Source organism: Brassica napus, unplaced genomic scaffold (assembly GCF_020379485.1).
Source record: "Brassica napus cultivar Da-Ae unplaced genomic scaffold, Da-Ae ScsIHWf_2809;HRSCAF=3586, whole genome shotgun sequence".
Classification (NCBI taxonomy): Eukaryota; Viridiplantae; Streptophyta; class Magnoliopsida; order Brassicales; family Brassicaceae; genus Brassica; species Brassica napus.
In genome coordinates this window covers 1-12460 of record NW_026016075.1, presented here as the reverse complement: position 1 = coordinate 12460, position 12460 = coordinate 1, and the positions used below count along the sequence as shown (strand labels likewise).

General features: G+C 36.3%; 2 pseudogenes; both read left to right on the top strand.

The window, feature by feature from the left end:
• Nucleotides 1–7566: 7566 nt before the first annotated feature.
• On the top strand, nt 7567–9880 carry LOC125602325 (annotated as a pseudogene).
• A 562-nt stretch (nt 9881–10442) lies between these two features.
• On the top strand, nt 10443–11279 carry LOC125602326 (annotated as a pseudogene).
• The last annotated feature ends 1181 nt before the right edge of the window (nt 11280–12460 follow it).

Below are 12460 nucleotides of genomic sequence, written 5' to 3'. Positions count from 1 at the left end.
TTTTTTTTTTGCCAAAGTATTTAATTATTCCTATATGTGTCTTCTAAGGGTGAATGACGAATCTGTTGATACAGTTGGAGCATGATTTTTTTATTAAGAACTAATTGTAGTTTCTTTCATAATTTGTATTTTTAAATAAAAACATATTTTACTAATAATGTTTATTTGTTTTATTAGAGTTTTGTAACTATAAAATGAATAAAAATATCTTTATTTAGTACTTATATAAAATTATATAGAGATAGATTATTATAATTATGATTATGATGGGACTATATATTAATTTGGAACAAATATTAAGCAACTCAATTAGATTCTTGCAAACCGGGGGAAAAGGAGTGGCCGGTCATGTCGTCTGTATTTTTACCTTTTCCCAAGTTTTTAAAACGTTTCGTAGCAATAAACAAAAATCAAAACGTAGCATTTCATTTACATATTTGGAATCTTATCAAATAAGATGTAACTTTTTTTTTTGTGCACTTCAAATTTAATAAGATGTAAATAGTCAAAAAATATATATATATATATAAAACATAATTTGTATTTTATATTTGTTTTATTAAAGTTTTGGATTAAAGTATTAAATTAATATATCAATACTAATAATGTTTTTGATTCAAAAATGTACTTGTAAATTCAAAATTCCTCCCATAAGCGGAGGATCTTTGGCGGTTGGTTTGTTTGACATGGTATTGAGGAACAATCAATCCTTAAACAAAGGAAAGAATATTAAATGTTAGGCAAAGTGAAATGGTTGATAATAAAACATAGTGAAAAAGGTCTCAACGGATAAAATGGAACCATGAGATTAATTACAAACTAAAATCTTATAAAGCCAAAAAAAAACTAAATATTTTATATGACCGATAGATGTGAACTACAATTGTAGTAGCTTAGCAGGCAGGAACTATTATATTAAATCAATTTTTTTGGCGGAGACCAATAGCTAAAGACGGAAGATTGTCGGTCTATGTTTAATCTTAACCAACTAAAATCTTATACGTTTGTTCGCACAGATTATCAATATGAATCTATTATTAAAACAATTGAAATAAACAGTGGAAGGTGAGCCAAACCCCACGTCCCCAACCGCATACGGACTTAACTATCCAACTCTTAAACATATCACTTATGCCAAGAAATTGACAAAATTGTGACATTCAAATATTGACTTACACAAAATCTTGAACGGTTGGCGGTGGTGGTTTTTTTCAGAGTGAGAGGGGATGAATATATGGTCTTCAGATTAGAGTTCTTGATCCTAATGGTAGAATATATGTTATTTAATTTTCAATGAATACAGTAGGCATTTTTGGCATGAAATATAACGATTTCCTAAATAAATTGTTCACCAGCTATAAGAATATTAAGTATGGGGCAAGTTAAAGTTTGTAAAAATCGATTTTGATTAGGATGGCAAAGTGTGGTGATGGTAGCTAGAGACTAATAATCAACAATCAATGCATGCATTGTTTTATTATGATGTAACTGGAGTTGAACTGGGTAAACCGTGACTCTTCGCATATTTTAATGGTTGGTTTTTTTTAAGTCCAGTCCAGAATGACATGGCATAATGGTTGGTTCTGATTATTTTGTTCATGTGGCAAGGCTTGGGAGGCTAGGATTTAGCTCCTTTTATATAGAGGATTACAACTAAAAATCTTAGAGCATGAGCATTGGTGAACCCCCATTGGGGTTCACCCAATTTTTAAAATATTTTTGGTGGGGCCATAAATAGTTATGAACCTGTATTTGTTGTTTTCTGCATTAGTGAACCCGAAGAAGGAGTTCATAGGAATAAAATAAAAATATAAATTAAAAAAAAAAGAAAATTTCGAAATAATTCAGAATACATGAATAAAATAGTAAAATATATTATAAAATTATGAAAAATTTTTATTCAATACATTAAGAGTAGATTACATAAATAGAGAAATTCAAAAACATACAAAGCTTATTCATCTTCATCACCAAACTTTTGCCAAATATTTTCCACTAAATCAGCTTTCAATCGAGCATGCGTCTCTAAATCTCGAACTTCTCTGCGGATGCCTAACATATCACCGACATGAATACTATCTCTCGTTCTGACCCTTGAACTTCTGCTGGACTCTCCTGACTCAAACTCAGACGTATTAATTTGAGCGTATCCGTGTCGTTCGTTCTCTACTATCATATTGTGCAATATGACACAAGTTTTCATTATCTTTCCTATCTTTGCCTTGTCCCATTGTTTAGCTGGGTTTTTAACAATTGCAAACCTCGATTGTAATACTCCAAAAGCCCGTTCGACATCTTTTCTGGCGGATTCTTGTTTTCAGCAAATTTCTCGGCTTTACGACCTTGAGGAAGTGGGATGGATTGGATAAATGTTGCCCAATTTGGATAAATTCCGTCAGTAAGATAGTAGGCCATACGATAAGTGTGGTTGTTGACCTTGAACTTAACTTTAGGTGCTCGACCATGTAAGATGTCATCAAAAACATGTGACCGATCTAGAACATGATATCGTTGAGGGTACCTGGTAAGCCGAAAAATGCGTGCCATATCCAAAGATCTTGTGATGCAACAGCTTCTAAGACAATTGTCGGCTTTCCTGAACCACGTGTGAACTGACCTTTCCAAGCCGTTGGGCAGTTTTTCCACTCCCAGTGCATACAGTCGATGCTGCCTATCATCCCCGGAAACCCCCGTACCTCTCCAACATCGAGTAATCGTTGAAGATCCTCGGGTGTAGGCTTGCGTAGATACTCATCTCCAAACAACTGTATTATTGCATCAGTGAAATTTGCAAACATAAACGTGATGTACTGTCACCAAGTCGGAGATATTCGTCATATGTATCTCCCGACTGACCATATGCGAGCATACGTATAGCTGCCGTACACTTTTGAAGGAGGAGAAAGCCCGTACCTTCCCGCAGCATCTCTTGTTTGCTGAAAGTATGGAACTTCACTACTTAGACGCTCGACAATGCGAAGGAACAGTGGTTTGTTCATTCGAAAACGCCTCCTAAACATTTCAGGTGGGTATGTAGGATTTTCCATGAAATAGTCTTTCCATAGTTGATTGTGTCCTCGCTCTCGATCTCTTTCGATATAAGCTCGTTTCTTCCGGTAGTTGGTTTGACCATCAACTACTGTGTCTATGAAATTATCAACAACTTCGTCGACCATTTCATCAAAAGCTTTATCTGCTTCATCGCTTGATGAGGAAGACATTGTTGATGATATTTATTGATCTTTTTCTTGCTACAAAAGAAGAACTTATAGTTAAATTTTTTAAATGGTGGTCATTTTTTTTCTTTTCTATATGGTATGTTTATCTTTTTAATAATTGTTTTTTGGATTTTAAAGTTATAGTTCGATTTTTTTTCATAAACTATAGGGAGTATAATATTTTTTCATATAATCCATCTTTTTCTTTTCTATATGGTATGTTTATTTTTAATAATTGTTTTTTGGATTTTGAAGTTATAGTTCATTTTTTTTTCATAAACTATAGGGAGTATAATATTTTTTCATATAATCCATCTTTTTTCTTTTCTATATGGTATGTTTATCTTTTAAAACTATAGGGAGTTTGTATAAAGTTATAGAAATGGAATTCATTTTTTCATGGTTTCATTGCCTCATAAAACTATAGGGAGTTTGTATAAAGTTATAGAAATGGATTCATTTTTTCATTGTTTCATTGCCTCATAAAAACAAAAGAAAAGTTTGTATTTTACCTCTATGGATTGGTTTTTGACAAGTAGAGGTGGTGATGTCGATGCAATCGTGGTGAACCCCCGTGGTGATGGATGAGAAGTGGTGAAGTTTTGGTGAAGTTTTGGTGTGAAGTTTTGGTGAAGTGGTGAAGTTTTGGTGAAGTTTTTTTGACAAGTAGAAGTTTATCAACGAAGTTTACAAGTTTAGAAGTTTTGGCTTTCAAGTTTACAACTATTGTGAAACACTTTGATGCACAAAAATAATAGAAAGACATAGTTTATATATATAGAGATACATGAGTCAAGTTGCTCGGGTACATACACCCGTCAGTTGAAAAGGCAAGTCGTGGGGACATACACCCGTGACTTGAAAACACATCCTCTGGGTACATACACCCATATTAACCGAAGGTCCTAAAACGAGTGTAGAAACATACAAAATACTACACTCTCCGTGATTCAATCTGACATAATACTACAACAACCATCAACCTTACCCGTGACTTGATATGATACATAAAGATACCGAGACCTACAAACACGTCCACACGCATCCTCCTCCTTGAACCCGTGACCTACAAAGAAAAATGGATACATATCAATAATCTAGATACCAAATCATTATACCAACATTATCAATATACAGAAACCAAAACATATTCAAAAAAGCAACTGATAAATGCACAAAAAAGCTTCCACTCACCACGTTAAAGCATTTCTGAAATGAGTTGTTTTTTAGAGCTCTTTCTTGATCAGATAGAGTTTCTTCATTTTTTACTAGCAACCTATCTAGGAGTTTTTTTTGGATAAGTTATTCTTTGCCTCTAAAATGCTCTCTATCTGATCAAACGCTGGTTCATTCAAGTGTTTCTTGCGTTTTGCTGCTTTGGAAGCCTTCACACCGGGAGGCCTAACATCTTCCTCGCGACCCACCTCCTCTGCAGGTTCCTTCCTCTTCTCCTTGAACCATCTCGTGTCGAAGTGTGGGATCTCCATTTTTGATCAAACCGAAGCTCCCTCCAACAATGTTCAAGAACGAACTTGGAATTGTAATCATTAAAGAAGATGTCATGAGCCGCCTTCATGACATCATTCTCAGTTTGTCCACTGGCTTGCTTCTTCAAAGCAGCTTCGTGACATCCCACGAACTTGCAAACCTGTTCGTTAACCCTACCCCACCTCTGCTTACACTGACTCCACTCCCTAGGAACGGAGCCAACGAGCAGAGGGCTTGCATTCAAAAACTCCTCTATGCGCTTCCAAAATGAGCCAGCCTTCTGCTCATTACTCACGATTGGATCTTGCTGGTGTTCAACCAAGCACTGATCAGCACCACATCTTCTTTGGTTGTCCATTTCCGCCTTTCGCAGATTTTGGAACCTCAGAACAACCAATATCTATTGGTTGACTGCTCTGGGAGGCAAGGAGGTTAACGAACCCGTGAGAGTTAAGGGAAATTGGTTTCATTTAGTTTAGATAGAAGTTTTAAAAGTTTGGTGTGTTTTGAGATGTGATCATGCCTATGTTTTAATACTAGTTTAGTGTTAGAAAGTACAACAATTGATTACGTGTGTGTGTTTGTCTAACTACCAAGCATTGATTAAACTAGTTTTAAGTATGGTGTGTGTTTTTGGTTATTATAATTATATATATAGTGTTTAGTGTTGGTGTGTGTGTGTTTTAATGACTCTACAACAAGTACAACATAGTATAACTACACAGATTTCATTGAATGAACATCAAATAAATTTTAAAAACTCAACTACACCGATTTGAAAGACAACCACTCACTACCATTGAATTCGCAACTACCTATAATTTTTAAAACTCAACTAAGTGTGGTTAAACTCTAGCTAGCTACCACTGTAGTTAACCAGTGTAGAGTAAGGGTTACCTTTTGTTTTCAGTCGAAGCAGCTTCTCCAAGACCTCAACCTGCACAGAGAGGTTGTAAACCTGCCCAGTGAGGTTATCAACCTCCGAGTGAGGTCTTTCACCTCTGCCTGTAAAAAAAGAACAATCATACAGTGTTAGTCAATGCATATAAAAATTAAGAATCTAGTTAATGCACAGAATTGAAATCAAATTAGAATCTAGTTACCTCCAGTCTCTGAATGTGGTTATTGACCTCCGGCACCCAGTTTATCACCTCCTCCACCTCCTCCAGACGCTTAGTGAGGCGTTCGATCTGCTCCTCCACACCAATGACCCAAGGCTGACGATAATGAAACCCATCAGCCTTGGTACCAAAAAAAAAAAAAAATTTGAATCAATACTCTATCTCGTTTAAAAACAGAAATTTCAAACTGCAATTAACAACAACCGTACCTCGTAGTTTTTTGCAGGTGAAGAACCGCTTCCAGGAAGAGTGTCGTAGTCGTCCTTCCCACGAAACCTCGTGAATGATACTGCCACCGCAGGGACACCTCGTCGGAATCCCGTACTCTGAATCAGCCACAGAAGAGAGCATGTTGATGTACTCCTTAGTCCTCTTTGAATCTCTTATCTCTGTTGCGGGATCCATCTGCATCACAAAATACGATTCCTTTTAGAACCCTGACTATAACTAAATCGATTTTACAATAAACGAACCCGCATGACGATTTTAAACCACAAATCTATACCCCCTTTTTGATTTCGAACCCTACGACAAAACCCCCAAAATCATAAATCAAAACCCCCAAATCGAATTTTAACCTAAAACGCTTTCGACCCCAAACGATTGAATCAATCGGTGAAACTAGTGGATACTCACCTCAGATCGTCTACGAGAGAGTACGACGTTGATTAGATCGAAGAAAGAACAGAAAATGATCCGGCTACCGCGTCGCAGGAAAAATCGCCAGAGAGAGAGAACAAAAACCCTAGCTTAGAAGAGAGAACTGAAAATGAATGATCTATCGCGCAACCCTTTTTTTCTCCGTCTACACGCGGACTCGCGTGTCCACTCTGCTTTCGACGCGTGGATTGACCCCGTATCATACGGGTTCACCCGCAAGAGACGGATCACGATATAAACCCAATAAACATTTTCTTTTAATCGAATGGGCCTAGGATCCCGAGCCCGTGATCGGTTATAAACCGTCGATGCGGCTGCTCTTACCTAAGAACGAATTATCAAACAGATTGAAAACCTCAGGCTAACTATCAAGAAAAAAATGCGGTAAAGTAGTTAAAATATGCTTATTATTTACACCAAAAATAAAAAAAATAAAAATAGAAAATGCATCTTATATTTAGCAAAAAAAAAAAAAGAAGCATCTTATATATGTACATTATGATCGAAAACATTTTCACTGCCCAAAATGATCAGTTCTGAGAATATGAGGGGTTGATTCGTAAATAATAGATTAATAATGCTAAATTGAAATTTGTAATAAGTTAAGGGAGCAATAAATAAATAATGAGAGGACGGAAAAAGAGCGACGCCGTTCAAACATCGATTTTGTCTCCCGGACCTGGAGATCTCTCTCTTCTTCCCCAATCCTTTCTCTCGTCGCACGCACACGCGCTTCATCCTCATCAGCCTCGATTCAAGGTACCATCTCCGTTTCAAATGATCTCCCTTTAGAATATCTTTGATTCGTGCCATTGTTATTGCCATTCTACGCATACGTTTCTTCAAAAAGATGATAACTTTTAAACCTAGATCATGCTAAGATTCTTAAATTTCGAATAATTAGTTTGGGTTTCGAGATTAATTCTCGAAAATCCATCCCTTTAATCTTATCTTACCCTGCATATCTGCTTGGTTGATTTGAGCTAGAGACCCCCTTTAACTTAAAACCGCCATAGAAGAAGCTCTCTGCTTGTTTCGTCTATTTAGTGCCACATTGGTTGGGTTTGTAGTTTGGTAGGATGGGTGTGAAGGCAGGCTCTAAGGAGCATCGATGCGTTCCAAGAGCTGAGGATCATCTCCTTCAGAAAACTCAATCTGGTGCCGTTGGTAATGCTTTTCTTCTTCTTCACCCCCTTCTCCTTTAATGCTTGCTTGACTGTGTGTCTGCTTGTTTTTCTAACATTTTTATTGGTTATTTGTAGTATCCATTGTTGGGCTCCTTATAATGGTTACCTTGTTCTTGAGCGAGCTCAGTTACTACCTTAACACACTTACAGTGCATCAGGTATGTCTTTTGGTTCCATCTAAACCTGATGATTGGCTTGTAAGGGGTCTTCTCCTTATATATATAACCATTGTAATCAAAATGTAATCTGGATCATGTTTTTGTAGATGTCAGTGGACTTAAAGCGTGGAGAGAAACGCTTCCAATTCATGTAAATATGACGTTCCCATCTTTGCCTTGTGATGGTAACTCGAATCCATTCATCTCATACATACTTCATACTTCAGGAATACTAATGGTTGTAAACTTTGATCTTTATTTGTTATTTGTAGTATTGAGCATGGATGCTATCGACATGTCAGGGAAGCATGAAGTTGATCTTGATACAAACATTTGGAAGGTTAGATGAATCAAGATGCTAATGAAAAAAAATCACAAAGTCTTTTTTCTCTAGTGTACTGGTTTATAATAGACTTTATTTGCTAACTAACTACGAGTATATGCAGCTCCGTCTCAACAGTCACGGTCATATCATTGGCACAGAATATATATCTGATCTTGTTGAAAAGGAGCATGATCACTCATCTCACAAGCACGGTAACCATTCTTAATTAAACTAGCATGTGTATTTTCTTAAATACATTATAAGAATCTAACAAGTTTAATTGAGGCCTATTATTATATGAGAGTCCACCAGTGATAGCCGACTCTGGTTTTGTGTATAAGGTTAGAGACTTAATCACTTCAATTTGGTTTCTTTTGTGCTTTGCTGAAGATGAACACAAGAATGAGACGGACGCGTTGAATTTACTTGGCTTTGATGAAGCTGCTGAGACGATGATTAAGAAGGTGAAGCAAGCATTGGCAGATGGAGAAGGGTGTCGGGTATTAACTTCTGAAATAGACAAACTAGAGATGTTGTCTTATTGGCGTTGTCAGAAACCAGAGACTTTAATATATGTTTGGCTGTTTTCCAACACACAGGTTTATGGTGTCCTAGATGTACAAAGGGTTGCTGGAAACTTCCACATTTCAGTTCACGGGCTGAACATCTACGTTGCTCAAAGTGGTTGGTCATTCACATTATCGCTTTACAAAACCATCTTAAGTTCAAAAGTGTCTGAAACCATTAACCAAGAACATACAAACTCAACATTCGGTTACTTTAGTTTTTGATTAAGTACCATGTGACCATAATTGATGTTGAATTCCATTGATATGTCAATGTGAAATCCATAAAAAGATTGATAATCGCTAAATTACTCTCATCAATGCATTTGCACCTCATTTTGACTTACTATCTGATATTTTGACTTACGAAGATCATGATATAGTATCTAGCTAAAATCTCTTTTACTCTCTCAACAGATATTTGGAGGGTCCAAAAACGTAAACGTGAGCCATATGATACATGATCTATCGTTTGGGCCCAAAGTACCCCGGAATACACAATCCACTTGATGGCACAAACAATCCTGCATGACACCAGTGGAACCTTCAAATACTACATTAAGGTGTTTTTATCTAAATCCATCACTGTTTTTTTCACTCACCTCTCTCTGCATGGCTGTATATCTTCTAGTATACCTCCATTATTTGTTACTTCCAAGCCACTTACTGGTCTGGCTAGTAGCTTTATGATCCATTTCGTGAGATGTGAAAACATTATTTGTAGTTGATGTCTTTCTGTGTGGTATGGCTTGCAGATTGTTCCAACAGAATATAGATATCTATCAAAAGACATACTGACAACGAATCAGTACTCTGTAACGGAATATTACACCCAATGAACGAGTTTGACCGGACATGGCCAGGTTAGTCGATCAAACTTCATTTCCAGTGGTTGTTATTACTCTGTTTGTTGATGGCATCTGCTTTCTTTTTCAGCTGTCTACTTCTTATATGACCTGTCACCAATCACTGTGACGATCAAGGAAGAACGCCGTAGTTTTCTCCACTTGATCACACGGGCTTGCGCTGTGTTAGGCGGTACCTTTGCTTTGACAGGTTCCATCCCATCTATATATCTAGTCCTCTCAATAGTCATTTTCAAAAAATCTTGGCCTAATATAGTGTGTTATGTCATGGTCATAAAACCGGAATGTTAGATCGTTGGATGTCCGTATCATAGAATCTTTCACCAAGAAACCGAGCACAAGAAGCATACACAAGTGAAACAGAGAGAAAGAAAAAGAGCAAAGGAAGGAAGGAAGAAAGAAGAAAAATCTCTCAAACCCAAAGCGTGTATGTATCTACCTTCTGAGACAATACCCACCGGAGATTCCAGGGCATTTGATACATGGATGTAGTTTTTTGCATGTTCTCAAGTCTTTTTGATCGCTTTTCTCTCTTAATGTATTACTACCCTGATTCTCTCTGGTCATCATCATCATCATCATCTAGTAGAGAATTATATGTAATTTTATAAACACTTTGCATCTTGGCCTTTTAGCATCTTCTAACTTCACTGAGAAAATTGCCATGATTACAAATAAAAGAATAGAAACAGGCAAACAGACTTTGTATATACTTATCAACGTGTCGCGCGTGCATGTGTAAAGCGTACACTCGTCACAGGCGATTCTGACTTAAACCCTAGTTGGGAACAGTTTTTTTTTTAATTTCCTTCTTCTCTCCCTGTCCTCATTTCTCGTCTTCGTCGCTTCGTCGAATCTGAAATGATCGGAGTACTCCGCAGATCTTCCTTGCCGTCGAGGCAGGCTCTCTCCGCCGCCTTGACCTCCTTTGATTCGGTTACCTCACACCATTTCACTTCAGCCGCCACCGGAGCCTCCGTGAAGCTGAATCTGATTGGAAATGGATCTTATCTCTCTCCTCCGCATCGTCTCCGAGCTCGTTTGGTAACATAGCGAGAGACTTCTACATTATGGTTTCCCCGCGGGGATCTCGTTTCAAGTTACGCCACAGGGAGTGAAAGCAGCAGCATCGGAGATTCAAAGAAGATCAAAATCTCTCAGAGAATGTGAGCAAGAAGGTACCGTTTCCTTCTCATCAATCTCTAAAACTCGTTCGTAGATGATCCACATACAGTTATGAACCGTTGCTTCTTGTGTGTGTGGATTTGAATTAGAAGAAAGAAGGAGGAGGAAAAGCACATCAAAGATCAAGGGACGAGGATCTGCATAGCGATCCGTTATTCGATAACCCGGAGAAGGAAGCTTGGTTGTCTTCCTCCTCACAGTCGCTACGCCGCCATGCCCGACACAAGGACCCTGTACACGGTGCTTCGTTCCCCTCACGTCGACAAGAAGTCCAGAGAGCAGTTCGAGATGAGGTTCAAGAAACGGTTTCTTGTCATCAAAGCTCAGAGCCACGAGCTTAGCAAGAAGCTCTTTTGGTTGAAGCGTTACCGTATCCTCGGCGCTCAGTACGAGCTGCAGTTCCACTGCAAGACCCGGTTGGATATGTCTCCCGTGTTTAGCCAGCCAGCATAAAGGATCAAGCATTGGTGGTCAATGAGACAGGGGTTGTTAAAGAGAAGCTACCAGGTGGGGGGGTTTTGTTTTGGACTGCCTGATCCTGCAATAATTGAATCTGACGGGAAAAGCCATACATTAAAAACATGGAAGGATTGAATGTAAAGTTTTAATTAAAAAGGATTACAAAAAAATAGAAGGATTTGGGAAAGGGGAAAAAAAAAATATTAAAAGGTAAAAAAAAAAAAAAGGAGCAATTTTAAAAATAAGACGAGGAAATGTCAAAGGGAATTGGGGAAAATATTATTATTGAAAAATGAAAAAATAAAAAAAATTGGATTTAAATGGATTATTAGAAAAATAAATAAATAAAAAAAAAAAAAAAATATGAAAAAAAGCAGATAAGGAAAATTACAAAAGAATAAGGAATAATTGGATTGGTTAATATGGGATTAAAAGAAAAGAAATAAAGAAAAATGTAAAAATAATTTAGGATGGGTATTAGGAAAAATGAAAAGATTATCAAAAAAAAAGTATAAAAGAATTAATGCGAAAGAGGGTGAAGGAATAAAAGTTACAGATCAAAAAAAAAAGTAAAAATTAGTAAGTATTAGGAAGCAAATTTCGGGTAAAATGAAGGAAAATAAAAAATTAAAAAAAATCATTTAGGCATATAAAAAAGGAGGAGTTAAAATGAAAAATATAAATTTCGTTAAAATAGAATTTTAATATAAAAATTAATGGTTAAAAATAAAATAAAATAATTTTGAAAAAAAATAAAAATAAAAACTTGTAATGTGTAATAGTGAAATGGAAAATCGGAATATTGAATTGTGTTAAAATGAATTGCAGATTTTAAAAGGGAATAAAAAACTTATTGAAAAAAATTTTAATAAAAAACTAAAAAAATTAAAAATATTAAAAATAAAATAAATTGGATTAAATTCTAAAGGAATATAACAAAAAACTAAATATGGAAGGAAAAAATTAGTAGGAAATCTTTCGACAATAATTCAGCTATACATGGTCAAAGACATTGGTTTTTTTTTTAGTTTTATGTTGTTCAGTGTTATATGCTAATTATGATGTTTGTTAAATGGTTTTCTAGTGAAATGCTTGACCAAAACAATCATAGGCAGATCATTGGCATAAATTTGGCGTCCATATATCGTGTTAGTCTTGAATGTTTCATTAATAAGAGTCAAGTTTAAGTACCGTTGAATTTGATGTTGTGAAGAGTAGTAGAGAATT